We start from the raw sequence: 13,813 nt of genomic DNA on the forward strand, positions 1-13,813 counted from the left end.
TCTTCCAGTCTTTACTTATTTGTCATCTTCTCTCTCTTCTCTCCTTTAATTCTTCCACTCAATTTATCTTATTCTAATAGGCTGTAGACTTATTTGAGTTTTGTTTGTTTTTAAAAGCTGTGTCTAACTATTAGAATGTAAACTCTGTCATACTAAGATATTTTTGTCTGATTTTTTACTGTCATTTTTTCGCTGCCTAGAACCGTGCCAGATACATCATAGATTCTCACTAAAAAGTGGTTAAAGGAGTGAATACAAGAATAAGTAGTGAAAGGTCTAGGCCTCAGCTGCGTCTCTGTGGAATCTGAGCTGGGTTCTTTTTCTTATTGTTTTATTAAATTCTGTGTCAGGGCCACTAATGCCAGCTAAAACTGTGGCACTCCCATAGCTTTTAGATCTTTTACATAACTCAGTATAATATCCTGGAATATGGAAAATCCTGGTGATACTTTCTCACTCTACTGATGTTTCCCTGTATCATGTAAGTTATTTTTACTTTCTTGGAGTCATCCTGATTTGCCCAGGGCTGATGAATCACTCCAGTTAGCTTCGCTCAAAATTAGAAAGTGTTGAGAATTTACATAATTTTTTCTCATAATTTCCTAAGTATTCTTTTTTGGAGGGAGATGGAGCAGGGATGATACCTTTTTTTTTTTTTAAACTAAGATCACTTGTGTTTTGTTAGCTACTACATTTTTGGGTTGGGCTTTTCATTTTATCTCTGTCATAGTTTGGCTCCTGCTGGTGAATTTTGTTATTTTTACTATTTTTCTTCATTTTGTTAAATATCAAAGGGGGGAGATTTTTCAATACTGTTTTAGTCTTCTATTTTTGCAGGAAGTTCATGAATTATATTTTATGTTTAGAAGTACAGTAATATTGGGGTGCCTGGGTGGCTCAGTCTGTTAAGCATCCAACTTCGGCTCAGGTCATGATCTCACGGTTCATGAGTTTGAGCCTCTCATCAGGCTCTGTGCTGACAGCACAGAGCCTGGAGCCTACTTCGGATTCTGTGTCTGCTCTCTGTGCCTCTCCCCTGCTCACACTCTGTTTCTCTCTTTCTCTCAAAAATAAACAAACATTAAAAAAAATCAGAAAAAAAGAAGTACAGCAATATTTAAAAATAAGCCAAAAATCCGTGTTATTGGCATGTTTTTGTGTCTTTGTTTCTTATTTTAGTTAAAGCATGCAGTTATTTGTTGCAAGTTTCGATACCATTATGATATTTTTTTCAGGCTGCTTTTTATTTTTCCAGCTATAGATTTTACTGCAAGACTTTCTATAACATTTTCCTGAACTGTATGATTATGCATTTTTCTTTTGTTTCACACATGAAAGCAATTGTTTTGTGATTTGTAAAAGTCTTTATAGTTAAATAACAGCAATGTTCAGCAGTGTTAAATATAATCAAAAACAAAAAAGGCTTCCCAAATGTTAAAGAGATCTTTATAAGGAGGTTTTCTTGAAATTCATAATATAAAAATTGAAGCAAGTGAACTTTTTATTAAAAATTTGTTAATACCTTACATGCAAATGACACAAATTGAAAAACACTTCACCTGTTTAAGCAACATTACTCCTCATGAACACGTTCTCTGCTATTAAGTCTACCATTTAAAGATGGGCAGGGGCGCCTGGGTGGCTCAGTCGGTTAGGCGGCCGACTTCAGCTCAGGTCATGATCTCACGGTCCGTGAGGGCTGTGAGTTCGAGCCCCGCATCGGGCTCTGTGCTGACAGCTCAGAGCCTGGAGCCTGTTTCAGATTCTGTGTCTCCCTCTCTCTGACCCTCCCCTGTTCATGCTCTGTCTCTCTCTGTCTCAAAAATAAATAAATGTTAAATATATATATATATATATATATATATATATATATATGAAAAAAAAAAGATGGGCAGTATGATTTGCTTCAGGAATGAAAACTGAGTAATAGTTTGAAAATGCCTATCCTATAATCGACCCACAAGACTAAGTTGAATATTTCTTTTAAAATCACTTCACTGAAGGGAATTAAGAGTACACTTAATGTGATGAGGACTGAGTAATGTATGGAATTGTTGAATCACTGTATTGTACACCTGAAACTAATATAACATAGTAGGTTTATTATACTAGAATGAAAATAAAATGAATTTAGGGACGCCTGGGTGGCTCAGTCGGTTGAGCGCTGACTTCAGCTCGGGTCATGATCTCATGGTTCGTGGGTTTGAGCCCCGCGTCAGGCTCTGTGCTGACAGCTCAGAGCCTGGAGCCTGTTTCGGATACTGTGTCTCTTTCTCTCTGCCCCTCCCCAACTCATGATCTGTCTTTCTCTGTCTCAAAAATAAATAAACATTAAAAAGAAATTTTTAAATAAACTGAATTTAAATATCAAAAAAAAAAATCCTTTCACCTAATAAACAAATGCCTTAATTACATACTTCCATCTCCAGAAACGGAAAAGGTCAGTGGGATTCTGAATTCTCCCCATGGTTTGTTTTGCCAAGACTATCTATAACTGCTTCTCTCTACTCCCCTTCCTGCACGTGGTTAGGGGAACTGATTCTCAGGCTGTTACCATTAAAATTTGTTAAGCTCCAGCATCTATAAGTAATACTGAGGCAACAAAAGAAATGGAACAAATAACAGAAGACATAGAGACAATAAAAAAGAGGAATCAGGAAAATACGTATATGAATAGAGAAAGAATAGAAAAATTCATAGTGATAGGTTGCTACTTTGTTTTCCTTATTAATATTTTGAAATCATATGCATTCCTCAGACAGAAATACTAAACAATAGCTCTGTAAGAGTGTAGCAAAAAGAAGGCAAAGTATGTGGCATAGATACATAGAATATTACTATTTACATTGCTAATTTTTTAAGTTCTAACAGCACAGCAATATTTTAATTATAGTTTCTAAGTAGTAATTTTATATTGAGTATAGATAATTAAAAATAATTTAATTAATAGAAATGAACAGAGATGTATGTTTAAATGTTTAAATTCTTCAATTTAAATAAACTAAGTATATCTTTCTCTGTTAATAGGATTTATTTTGGCAGGTAATTCCTTAAAATTTGAAAAATAATTTGGAAAACATGATAGGGTGGAAAAGTATTGCCTTTTCCAATTATATTAGAACTTATCTAGAACATTTATATCAATGTTACATGTTTTATGTAACCTAATCAATAACGTTAAATAACTGACATGTATTAAATTACTGGTTCTTTTAGATGCTATAGTAAAATGATTATAATTAGACATATAAAGGACTTGTTTATCAACAGCTTTATAGAATGAATTCTAGCTTTTTTCAGGTTGAATTGGGAACCTCTGTGCATGTACGCTATGTGCATGTGTTTTCTGTCTTATTATCTTTAATACTTGGGAAGTAATGGAAATAAGTAATATTTCAAAAATATTTCATCATTTTTATTTTAAATAATACTTATTTGTCTTGTATGACTCTGTATAATGCTTCTTTCATCCTATGTAAAACAGAAGAATTCCTGCTTTTTTAAAAAGCGACGGAATTAAACATGAGAAGCTTACTTTATTTTTCTTAGCATTTGAATATGAATGTTGCTTTCTCTTCTCTCATGGAGTCATGAGCTCCCATCTCAGGTATAACAGCATAAAAGCAAACAGCTTCTGAAAAAATATTTGGCAGACAAAATGAATGCTTGTGGTGAGTCTCACCTTTAGGAAAGTCAAAGAACAACCAAAGGTATATTTGTAAGAGATTATTAGATAAGAGAAGTGATTTGCACACTGCTGGGATTCACATACTTCTCTGTGGGAACTTCCTTCATAGTTAAGATGTTTCTGAGAGAATGTGGTAAACTGCTTAGGTATCTACACATGCATGGGGGGCATATGGATGATTTTCCAACAGAAAGATCATTTTATTTTCCAAACCTAATGTTTTCTTGCTACCTTGTAGATTATGCAATATATTTCACTGAGTAACCATGGTGGTGCAGTAATTCTCAGGTTAAAGCTTTTTCATGAAACAAAGCTTACATATTTTTTTTCTAACAGCAGGAAACATTGGGCTGCAAAGCAAATCACAATCTTTTGAGACTAGGGCCATGCTGTGTAATTCTGAGTTCAGTGTGTGTCTTGGGGGGAGGTGTGTTTAATAATTTTTTTTCCTAAGGCAGTTCTATTTTGTCTGCCTTGAGATACAGAAAACATTCTGTTCAACTGTGAAAACTCTATATTGGTAAAAGCAGAAATTTGTAATTGTTAAAATGAAACAAAAAATTGCAAACTGTTTTTTGCTTTGTCTTTACAATGTGTTGCTGATTGAAAACACCTTCTTCCTTTTTTGGGCACATAAGTAGGTTCTTTTAGTGTACTTTCATGTTTAGGGTAAAAAAAACCAGAAAATGACAGTACTGAACAAATTGGCCTTTGTTAATTTAGTCATATAGAATTTATAAAACACATTTGCTCTTTGTGAGTTTTCAACATATGTATGTGTGTCTGTGTGTGTAAATTATTTTTTGAATATTTATTTAATGGGTCCATGAAATCTATAGAGAACATAAAAAATAGTTCTCTCACTTCTATCATATGACTGAAACTTAAGGAAAATAAGCCTACAAATATTTAGGCTCATGTGGACAATAGCTACTTACAGATACATCCAGATGTTAATAAGCTCAATAAAGTAAATTTATCTTCACATATTGCTTATATATCCATTATTTTTTAAGTTTATTTATTTATTTTGAGAGAGAGAGAGAGTGTGCAAGTGGGAGAGGGGCAGAGAAAGAGGAGAGAGAGAATCCCAAGCAGTCTCTTCACTGACAAAGGGGCTTGATCTAACGAACTGTGAAATCATGACCTGAGCTGATACTGAGTTGGACACTTAACTGACTGAGCCACCCAGGTGCTCCTATATATCCATTATTATATATTTGTAAGTAAACAATTATTCTCTGAAAATAACACTAAAAATACAAGTACTAAAAATTTGTTATCAAGATTAACTGAAACACTTTTCAGCTAAAGCTCTGTCATTCATTAACTATATCAAAAATATTTGCTTTGATATTTGTTTTATATTCTTTTTTCTCATTTATATTGTCTACAATGGGTATAGTTTAATTTTGGATTTAGGATGTCTGAGTACATATTGACATATATTTTTTTCTTAATTTTGTATCATTCTATACATTTATTATGATGGAAGACTGTTAATGTCACATTGCAGACAAGCTTGTGGAATAAGCGATATATAGCTATCTTTGCAGCTACCACTATCTGTTCTCTGACCATAAATATTCAAATTCTGCCCATATGAAAAATTCTCTCTTCTTTCCCAAAAGTCTCACCCCATTATAGCATTAGCTTGAAGTCTATCATCTCATCATCTAACTCTTATCAATTTGTGATGGTGCTTCTCAGGGCTGTTACCTAAGTGGTAGCTCCTTAAATATAGCTTTACTTAATACAAGACTTATAAACTAGAATGGGAATTTTTCCTGTCTTTATCCAACATACAGTGGGGGAGAACAAGATAGGATGACCTCAGTAAATACACATAAGGAGGGAGAGAGAAGGACAGAAGACACATAGGAATCATCGGTCCATAACAATTCTGAAATCCAGCTAGGCAAATTTTGTGAGTTTCTGACTAAACTTAGGGCTCAACTAAGATGAGGTTAATATACCACCATAAATTTAGAATGAATTAACAGTGACAATAACTTCAACTGTCAAAAAAAATTCTAAAAATTTTTAAGTTAGTGAAACAGAAAGAGAATCAAAAATACATTTGCCAAGCCAGTTGAGGTTATATTAACTAAGTTCTCGACTCTATACATAGTCATATACATATTTACTCATATACATATTTACTTGCTTTTTAGTGCATTTGTTTGTGTGCTTTTTGCCAATGATTATTGTTCAGGAAAAAGGAGAGTTAATATCAGAAAAAAGAAAACTGAGAGGTCATAAATCTGAGCTCCTGACAGAAGCTCTCATATGGTTACCGTGGCCGAATAACTGAATTTTAGTCATTGGAATGTGCGTAGATATGATATCTACCACTTCCAGGCCTGGCCCTTACACATTGTTTGTCCTCTATGCTATTTTGTCCTCTATGCTATTTTTCTTTCTGTTCAGTGGGGATTGCCAGAGTCCTCTAGGAAGCCAGGTTTTGAAGATGGTGGGTTTGCTCTAAGTCTGGGTTCCAGAGAGACTGAATACACTGCCCTCACCCCATCCACCTTGCTGACCTGAAGCATTTGTTCTCAATCTTATCTGAATAATACATATTTATTGTGACTATCTATTTGTTATAGCAATGTAGGTCAATACTATATTTACACATATTAGAGTGGGTAAGAGCTCAGATTCTGGGGACAAACTAAGAGTAAAGTAATTATTAGCTGTTTAATCTTCAGCAAAACACTTAATCCATTATCTATACCTCACTTTCCTCATATGTAAACTGGGATGATGATAATGTGAGAGCTTTTCTCAGGATTAAATGAGTTTATATGTCTATTTTTAATATATGTAGAAAGCTTAGAACAGTGCCTAGCACATAGAAAACAGCCTAAAGTATTTTGGTATTATAATTATCATACACTTATTATTTGATTTTTCTCCTAATTTAAGTTCTCAAGATTGATCTCTGTTGATACATGTCAATTTAATTCATTTATTTTGACTGTTAGATAGTATTCTATTATGTTAAGGCCCACGACTTCGTTATTTCTTGCTATGAATACAAAATGTAATAATATGGGTATAAAGAACATGTGACATATTCAGGAGTATAGTTATTTCTATGGTAAGAAAAGGAAAGGGGAGAAGGGATGAACTGTATGCTTTTCTTGTAAATGGAAATTTTAATAATTATGGATGGTAAACACATAGGTTTATATTATATTCTATATTTTCTCTAATTTTGAAAAAAATAATTAAAAAGCAGATTACTCGTGATATATCTATATGTATGTGTGTGTTTCCTGAAACACACATAGCATAAACATAAATGGTAGAATTAGCTTAATTCAACATTTTAGTATTACCATGTTTCATTGAATCTAATATGCCATCCAGTGTTAGATGCCTCATTACTTCATATAATACTAAGAAAGAAAAAATATTTCCCATTCTGACTTTAAGAAATCATAGGTTGGGGCATCTGTGTGGCTCAGTGGGTTAGGTGTCCAACTCTTGATTTTGGCTCAGGTCATGATCTTATGGTTGTGAGATCCAGTCCTGCTGGATCTATGCACAGCATGGATCCAGCTTAAGATTCTATCTCTCCCTCTCCCTTTGCCCCTCTCTTCCATTGCCTCTCTCAAAAGAAAGGAAGAAAGAAAGAAAGAAAGAAAGAAAGAAAGAAAGAAAGAAAGAGAAAAGGGAAGGGAAGGGAAGGGAAAGGAAGGGAAGGGAAGTAAAGGAAAGGAAAGGAAAGAAAAGGGAAGGAAAGGAAAGGAAAGGAAAGGAAAGGAAAGGAAAGGAAAGGAAAGGAAAAAAAGGGAAGGAAAAAAAACCCGATGCATTGTAAGATGTGTTGTAATTTTAAAGATATTGAAAAATGGGTGTCTTGGAATCAATAAAATGTGGTTTTTTTTTCTAGTGGCAGTTTTTATTCTTTCAATAGACATAAGTATCAAGAAATGATTAATTTATTAATTAGGTTTATTGATATTCTTTTTTAAAAAAAATTTTTTAATGTTTATTTATTTTTGAGACAGAGAGAGACAAAGCATGAACGGGGGAGGGTCAGGGAGAGGGAGACACAGAATCTGAAACAGGCTCCAGGCTCTGAGCTGTCAGCACAGAGCCCTATGCGGGGCTCAAACTCACGGACCGCGAGATCATGACCTGAGCCGAAGTCAGCTGCTTAACCAACTGAGCCACCCAGGCGCCCCGGTTTATTGATATTCTATGCATATAACATTTTAAAATTAAATTTAAAGGTTTGATTCAATGAGCTTTAATAGTTCTATAGCCACCACGAAAATCATATAATAGAACATTTCCATCGCTTATTTATTTGTTTTTATTGAGGTATAATTGACATACATTATATCAGTGTCAGATGTAGAAAATAATTTTTTGATATTTATATATATTGTGAAATGACCACCACAATAAGTCTAGTTAGCATTTGTCACCATACATTGTTACAGAATTTTTTTGTAATGAGACTTTTTTTTAACCTTTTTAAAAATTTTTTATTTTAATTTTTAAGAAACAGAGAAAAACGGAGCACAAGCAGGGGAGGAGTAGAGGGAGAGGGAGACACAGAATCCAAAGCAGGCTCCAAGCTCTGAGCTGTCATCACAGAGCCTGATATGGGGCTCAAACCCACAAACATGATATCATGACCTGAGCCAAAGTTGGATGCTCACCTGACTGAGCCACCCACGTGCCTCAGTGAGAGGTTTTCAGATGTACTCTCTTAGCAACTTTCAAATATGCAGCACAATATGAACTATAGTTGTCATGCTGTACATTATATCCCCATGACTTTATTTTATAACTGGAAGTTTGTACCTTTTGACTCCCTTCACCCATTTGCCCACTTTCCACCCCACCTTCCAACACTTCCTTACAGTGAGTTTTCTTTCAATGACCCATCGCCTTTAGCAGCCACTGTTCTACTTTCTGTGATTATTATTATCTTTTAGAAATTCATGTAGATTGAATCATAGCATATGTGGACTTTTGCCTCTTTTTTTCACTTAGTATAATAGTTTTTGGATTTCTCTGTTGTTCAATGAGTCAATAGCTTGTTCTTTTTTTATTGTTCAATTGTATTTCAGTAATAACTATACAATATATTGTTTATACATTCAAAAGTTGATGAGGTATTAGAGTTGCTTCAAGTTTTAAGCTACTGTGACTGAAACAGTTATGGACATTTGAGTTCAACTTATTATGTGAACATATGTTTTCATTTCTCTTGGGTAAATGGGTAGAGTGATATCAGTGAGTATGTATTTAACTTCACAAAAGACTGCCAAAGAAGTTTCCACAGTGGCTGAAAAATTGTGCATTCCCACTAGAGATGTATGACAGTGTCAGCTGCTCCTTGTCATGATCAACATTTGATACTTTCTTTTTAATTTTAGCCATTGCAGTAGGTGTGTAGCTTGAATTTCCATTTTCCATATGATTAACAATATTGAGCACCTTTCCATATGTTTATTTGTTGTTTATAATCTTCTGTGAAATGCCTATTCATATATTTTGCCTAATGTCAAAGGCAAACAAAGGCAGACAGCAAAGTGGTAAGGACAGATTTTAATCAGTAATATGTTATTACACTAGGGAAAAGAGTCCAGTGTGAAGTGAACTCAACTTTGATTGTACAGAAGTAACTGGGTGTTTTAAGGGGAGAACAGAGGTATATGGAGGGAGATGAATAGGGGCCGAGTAGAGTCAGGGAAATGAAAAATTGCAAAAAATGGGAAGAGAGACTGGTCCTGTGAAACCCACATTGGTTTATTAACTGGCACACTTATCAAAGCTAGGCTGCCACCCTCCCACAGAAACTGGGAGACAGGGACTCCGTCTGCAAGTGTTGACAGGTACCAACAGGAAACTCTTGGCGGCATAGTCTGAAAAATGGGTAACTGTTTTGTCAGTTTTCTCAGGCAGACACTTTAAGGGGAGCTACGGTCACTTTTAGTGGCTTTGACCTATTTTATTCAAGGCTTTATAAGCCAAGGTTGAGGCCTAGACAATAAAGGGCTCAGAAGAGCCTGACTAGAGTTTGGCAGGAGAGAATATTTGTCACTACTTCATTGATTTTTGCCTTCTTATTATTGACTATAGGATTTTCTTTAACATATATATATACTCTGGTTATAATTCTTACTAAGATATTATGTTTTTAAAATATTTTTTTCCCAGGCTGTGGCTTGGTTTTTAATTTTCCAGATCTGTAGTTTCTTTTGAAGAACATTTAAACAAATTTTCATGGAGTCCAAATTAACAGTTTTTGTATTGTATGGTCCATAATTTTGTATCCTATATAAGACATTATTGCTTTACTCAAGGACACAAAGATTTTCTACTAGTTTTTTTTCCCAAGAATTTCTGTAGCTGTAGTACTTATATTTATATCTAAGAACCATTTCAAATTTAATTTTCGTATATGGCATGACCTACAGAAAGAAAACCTTTTGTTGGCATTGGATATAAAAAATTGTTCCAGAAATGTTTGTTGAAACTATTTTTCTTTCTACATCGAACAACCTTGGCACCTACATAAAATATGAACACATCATATATGCTGGTCGGTTTGTGAACTCTGTTCTGCTCTACTTATCTATGTCTGTCCTTATACAAACTCCAAACTATTTTGATTATTGTAGTTATAGAATAAATCTTGAAATCAGGTAGCATCAGCTTCCCTTATTCACAATTGTTTTTGTCATTTTAGGTCATTTGAATTTCTATATAAATTTTAGAAACAGTGTATCAAGTCTAAAAAGAAGCCTGCTGATATTTGTACTATGTTTCATCTATAGATCATTTTAGAGAGAACATTTTAGCATCTTCCACTCTATGAATGACATATAAATCTCTATTTATTAGAAATTTTTAAAGTTTTTCTCATCAGTGTTTTATATTTTCAGTGTATAAGTCTAATACATATTTTGTTAAATGCTTTATTCTGACTTCATGTTCCAGTATTTCTGCTTAATATTTAAACACAATTGATCTTGACCTTCTATTTTGTGACATTGCTAAACTCATTTATTAATTCTAGTGTCTGTTTTGTAAATTTCTTTGATTTTCCACATGGACTTTCAATTTTGTCTATGAATTAAAGACAGTTAAAGGCAATCTTTTCCAATCAATATGCCTATTATTATTATTATTTATTATTTTGTCTTATTACAATGCCTAGGAACTCTAATGTCATGTTGAATAGAAGATGTGAAAACAGACATCCTTCCCTTCTTTCTCATTTTATGGGAAAAGCATTCAGTCTTTTATAAATAAATATGTTAGTTTTAAGTTTTTCATAGATGCTGTTTATCAGGTTGAAAACAATTTCTTCTGTTTCTAGTTGGTTGAGAATTTTTACCATGAATATTTATTAAAATTTGCCAAATGCTTTTTGGTTCCTTCCCCAGATCAGGGAAGTTCTCAGCTATGATTTGTTCAAGTACACCTTCAGCCCCTTTCTCTCTCTCTTCCTCTTCTAGAATTCCTATTATATGGATGTTGTTGCATTTGATTTCATCACTTAGGTCTCTAATTCTCCCCTCATACTCCTGGATATTTTTATCTCTCTTTTTCTCAGCTTCCTCTTTTTCCATAATTTTATCTTCCAATTCACCTATTCTCTCCTCTGTCTCTTCAATCCGAGCTGTGGTTGCCTCCATTTTATTTTGCACCTCATTTATAGCATTTTAGCTCCTCATGACTATTTCTTAGTCCCTTGATCTCTGTAGCAATAGATTCTCTGCTGTCCTCCCTACTTTTTTCAAGCCGAGCAATTAGTTTTATGACTATTATTCTAAATTCTTGTTCCATTATATTGCTTTAATCATTTTTGATCAATTCACTAGCTGTCGCTACTTCCTGGAGTTTCTTTTGAGGAGAATTCTTCCGTTTCGTCATTTTGGATAGTCCCTGGGGTGGTGCAGAACTGCAGGGCACCTCCCCTGTGCTGTCTGGAGTAACTTGTGTTGGTGGGTGCGGCCACAGTCATACCTGATGTCTGTCCCCAGCCCACCGCTGGGGCCGCAGTCAGACTGGTGTGTACCTTCTCCCCTCTCCCAGGGGCAGGGCTCACTGTGGAGTGGTGTGGCTCCTGTCTTGGCTACTTGCACAGTGCCAGGCTTGTGGTGCTGCTTTGATGGCATCTGGTGTATTAGCTGGGGTTGATCAGCAATGTGCACAGGGGCGGGAGGGGCAGGCTCAGCTCACTTTGCCCTCAGTGGTCCCCTGCGGGAGGGCCCTGCAGCACTGGGAGGGAGGCCAACCAGGTCGAAGGGATGGATCCACAGAAGCACAGCATTGGGTGTTTGCGGGATGCAAGCAAGTTTGGTGAACTGGTTCCCTTTGGGGTTTTGGCTGGGGGATGGGAGAGGGAGATGGTGCTGGCCAGCGCCTTTGTTCCCTGCTGAGCTGAGCTCTGTCTTCTGGGGATCAACGCCTCTCCCTCCTGGTGTCCTCTTGCCCTCCCTCTCTCCGAGCAGAGCTGTTGATTTATAACATTGCAGATGTTAAGTCCCACTGGCTGTCAGAACTCACGCAGTCTGGTGCCTCTGCTTTTGCAAGCCAGACTCAGGGATTCTGCCTTGCCAGGAGCCTGCCCCTCCACTGCCCCAGCTCCGTCCCGCCAGTCCATGTAGCATGCACCACCTCTCTGACCTTCCTAGCCTCTTCTGTGGGCCTCTTGTCTATGCTTGGCTCTGGAGAGTCTGTTCTGCTAGTCTTCTGGCGGTTTTCTGGGTTATTTAGGCAGGTGTGGGTGGAATCTAAGTGATCAGCAGGAAGAGGTGAACCCCGCGTCCTGCTATGCCACCATCTTCTTTCTCCTCCTTCATCACCCATTTAACCCATCCCCCTGCCCACCTACTTTCCAGCAACCCTCAGTTTGTTCTCTTTAGTTACAAGTCTGTTTTATGGTTTGCCTCTCTCTCCTTTTTCCCCTGTGTTCAACCATTTCATCTCTTAAAACCCACATATGAGTGAAATCATATGGTATTTGGCTTTCTCTTACTGCCTTATTTTGCTTAGCATAATACACTTTAGCTCCATCCATGTCATTGCAAATGGCAAGATTTCATTCATTCTTTTTATGGCTGAGTAATATTCCATTATATATATATATATATATATATATATATATATATATATATATATACATACACACACACACACACACATACACACACACACACACACACACACACACACACCCCACCTCTTCTTTTTCCATTCATCAGTATATGGACATTTGGGCTCTTTCCATAATTTGGCTATTGTTGATAATGCTGCTATAAACATCAGGTGCATGTATCCCTTCAAATCTGTATTTTTGTATTATAGGATAATACCTAGTAGTGCAATTGCTGGATCATAGGGTAGTTCTATTTTTAACTTTTTGAAGAACATTCATACTGTTTTCCAGAATGGCTGCATCAGTGCATTCCAGCCAAAAGTGTAAGAGTGTTGCCCTTTCTCCACATCCTTACCAACACCTGTTATTTCTTGTGCTGTTGATTTTAGCTATTCTGACAGGTGTGGGGTGATATCTTATTGTAGTTTTAATTTGTGTTTCCCTGATGATGAGTGATGTTGAGCATCTTTTCATGTATCTGTTAGACATCTGTATGTCTTCTTTGGAAAAATGTTTATTCATGTCTTCTACCCATTTATTAACTGGATTATTTTGTATTTGGGTATTGAGTTTAATACATTATAGATTTTGGATACTAACCCTTTATCAGATATGTCATTTGCAAAATTTATGGTATGCCTTTAGGACTTCAATTTTTGAAATATTGATGCTGCTCAATTCTGTAGCTATTTCAATTATTCAGCTACAATGTAGTAAATTTAACACTTAATATCAGAATGCCAGAGTCTAAAGAGCATTCATAGTCTACCAAGTTATTTGTCTTGATGTAGTACACTGTAGAGTTTATTTTTAATCAAGGGTTTTGGGTAAACTGAGAATTTATTTTGCTATATCTATCATACAGATTTTGTACTTTATTCTATTTATGGTCTGATGCATTTTGATGAGGATAAAGTGGTCACACTAAGGTACTCTGACATATATTCAGAATAATAGCTTTGTCCCTTAACTTTAGAGTTAACAAAAAT

General features: G+C 35.5%; 1 protein-coding gene across 4 annotated transcripts in view; it reads left to right on the forward strand.

Annotated features, from left to right (window-relative positions):
• Positions 1–13,813, forward strand: part of STPG2 (sperm tail PG-rich repeat containing 2) — a 618,205-nt gene that overhangs the window by 500,467 nt on the left and 103,925 nt on the right. The window lies entirely within an intron of this gene.

Source organism: Panthera leo, chromosome B1 (assembly GCF_018350215.1).
Source record: "Panthera leo isolate Ple1 chromosome B1, P.leo_Ple1_pat1.1, whole genome shotgun sequence".
Taxonomy (NCBI): domain Eukaryota; kingdom Metazoa; phylum Chordata; class Mammalia; order Carnivora; family Felidae; genus Panthera; species Panthera leo.